Here is a 3461-nt window from a genome sequence, read left to right as displayed (position 1 = left end):
TGAGAAAGAACTCAACACAGGATCTAAAGTACATGGTTTTTTAAGTCATAATGAATTTGATGGTCACATATAAGTTTTGCTGCATACCAGGCTTGGTCAATCGGAAGGAATGGATCATGGATCGGGCATAGGGTGGACTTTGTAAGCATCGGTCAAGTGTAGGAAGACACTGGGCATTTGAGTAAATAAACTACTTTACTTGAAAAATCGTGTCAAGTACTTCTGATTCATAACATTACTTGTTATGTTTGTGTGTGTGTGCATGTGTATGTGTGTGTGTGTGCGTGTGTGTGTGTGTGTATGTATATATATATATATAATTAAGATTCAGTTGAATTAGGTACTTAAATTGTAGTGCCTTATGTATGTGTATATATATATAAATATATATATATGTAGGAGAAGAAAATGCTTATAATAACATTCCCATTGTTATTATATCCATTTTCTTCTCCTATATAACCTAAACTTTGGTTTACCAAACGAACCACCTGCTAGCGTACAACCTTACAAAAGACTGTACCTTCCCAGGTAATAGCCAGGAGCGACTCTGGATTTAATTATCCCTTAGAGGTATTAAACCCCTCTAACTGATACCTACACTATATATATATATATATATATACAAAAAGAGAGAGAGAGAGATAGGCACGCAGGTAGACAGACAGACAGGTAGATAAATAGATTTGTGCTAAATCTTTTCCTAAAAGGCTATTGAAGAAAGATAACCTTTCATAATACCTAGAAACAAATTTATTTAGGTCAATGGATTAGGTATTCCTACAGGTATGTATGTATGTGTGTGTATGAGGGTATGTATATCTCTTTTACTTGTTTCAGTCATTTGACTGTGGCCATGCTGGAGCACCGCCTTTAGTCGAGCAAATCAACCCCAAGACTTATTCTTTGGAAGCCTAGTACTTATTGTATCGGTGTCTTTTGCCAAACTGCTAGGTGACGGGGACGTAAACACACCAGCATCGGTTGTCAAGCGATTTTGGGGGAAACAAACACAAACACATATATATATACATATATACGACAGACTTCTTTCAGTTTCCATCTACCAAATCCACTCACAAGGCTTTTGTCGGCCTGAGGCTATAGTAGAAGACACTTGCGCAGGGTGTCACTCAGTGGGACTGAACCCAGAACCATGTGGTTGGTAAGCAAGCTACTTACCACACAGCCACTCCTGCGCCTATGTTCAGTTTTATTTCAAGATTTCTTGCCAATAGAGAAAGAGCTGGTTTCTAACCCAGATCCAAGGTTCCTTCGTTGGAATTTCAACATCAACAACAGGGTATTTTAGTTTGTTTGCAGCCCTCCAGCTTACCCGCCTTGGTCAAACCGTCCAACCCATACCAGCATGGAAAACAGATGTTAAACAATGATGATGATGACACACATATACAGGCATACATTTGCATACATATGTACACAAGTATATTCAAAAACAGACATAAATATGTAAATTCTCATATATATATATATATATATATATATATATATATATATATATACTCACACATGCATAATGCATATATATACATACATTAACGTAGATATAACAAATTAACTCCTGCATATATATACATAAATTAAATTATAAATGCAATGAGTATATATTGTTTAAACATATATGTCTATACACCTGGTGGAAATCCAAAGTTTCAGTCGATAAAATTATTAAAAAAATATTCCACTTTTCTTAGGTATTGAATCCTTTATGCAGTTGATGATAAAAATCAATTTTCAGCTATTTTTATGTATGTGCGACTGTGTGGTAAGAAGCTTGCTTCCCAACCGCATGGTTCTGGGTTCAGTCCCACTGCATGGCACCTTGGGCAAGTGTCTTCTACTATAGCCCTGGGCCAATATATAATATATAAATATATAATTTAGAGAAAAAACCCACAATTATTGAAGTGACACTTAGGGCGGAGGGGGGGGGGTGAATGGAATCTCTGAGTAAACTTAGACGAAAATGTGTTTTTCAGTCACGAGACGAACCTTCGTATTTCCGTTTCAATAATAAAGAAGCTGTTGTCACGGCGACATGTTCTGGGCAATCCTTTCTCATTCCTCCAACATTAAGCTACGTACACACCTATGCAAACGAACTACTGGTGTCAGGTAAGATGATGATGATGATCAGTGAACGTTTTTTGTCCGTTCTGGCATGGGTTGGACAGTTTGACAGCAGCTGACAAACTGGAGAGCTGCACCAGTCTCCGATTGTCTGTTTTGGCTTGGTTTGTCATGGCTGGATGCCCTTTCTAATGCCAACCACTTTACAAAGTGTACTGGGTGCTGTATGAGATGGTGGCTTTAAGGGTATCACAAAAGGCCTGGATGGAGGCCCAATTACAGGCACAATAGAAACAGGAAGTAAGAGTGAGAGAAAGTTGTGGTGAAAGAGTACAGCAGGGTTCGCCACCATCCCCTGCCGGAGCCTCGTGGGGCTTTAGGTGTTTTCGCTCAATTTACACTCACAACGCCCGGTCTGGGAATCGAAACCACGATCCTATGACCGCGAGTCTGCTGCCCTAACCACTGGGCCATTGCGTCTCCACCGGTGAACACCTTGCATACAAAGAGTAAAACGCAAAGGTTCTGGGACATGGAAAGGCTCACTAAATCCCCATCGGTGTGAAGCAATCTGTTTAATCTCACAGCTAATCCCTAACTAGAGATTAACTAGTTGACTAAGCCTGTCGATGTTCTTTTTATTTAGCTCAAAAGATTATGTCAGCACTATGCCTATGAATATTAGGACAGATTTGTTTAAGGTTCTAGGTCTTGGAAATGCACATCAGGATCCTTTATGTGTGAAGCAAATCTCTTAAACAAGGTTACATTCAGCAAATAACTCAACCACTGTGTGTGTGTGTGTCTCTGTGTGTGTGTGTGTCTCTGTCTGTCTACGTGCATGCGTGTGTGTGTGTGTGTGTGTGTGTTGTGTAGGGGCTTCTATTGTATGCTGTGTAGTTTCACCTGCCCACATTCATTGATGCATGTCAAAGAGGTGAGTAAATGGTTTAGCCCATAGTGTTGTCATGACAACGGGTTAGGAGTGGAATGTAAACTCAGGATTACATTTCAGCACTTTTATTCATTGAACGAATTCTTCTGTGTGTGAGTGTGAATGTGAGGTGGGGTGGCATATTTATATATATTGTGTATAGAAGCATAAAATGTCAATGAATAACATACATACACACACACATACATACACACACATATATATATATATGTATGTGTGTTTGTTTAAACATTCCCTATTTAAACAGTGATTAACAAACTCTGAAATGTCAGTTTGAAAACCGTTTTCAAGAGAGAAATTCCTATTAGAGTCACCCTTCTTCTCAACTTATAAACGTCTGATTATTAAAGATGAAAAATTATCAGAAAAACCATTTCTATTCATTTTTTCCCAATATATCTGTGTGTGTATATAT

Source organism: Octopus bimaculoides, chromosome 28 (genome assembly GCF_001194135.2).
Source record: "Octopus bimaculoides isolate UCB-OBI-ISO-001 chromosome 28, ASM119413v2, whole genome shotgun sequence".
NCBI lineage: Eukaryota > Metazoa > Mollusca > Cephalopoda > Octopoda > Octopodidae > Octopus > Octopus bimaculoides.
Note: the sequence above shows the minus strand (reverse complement) of the source record.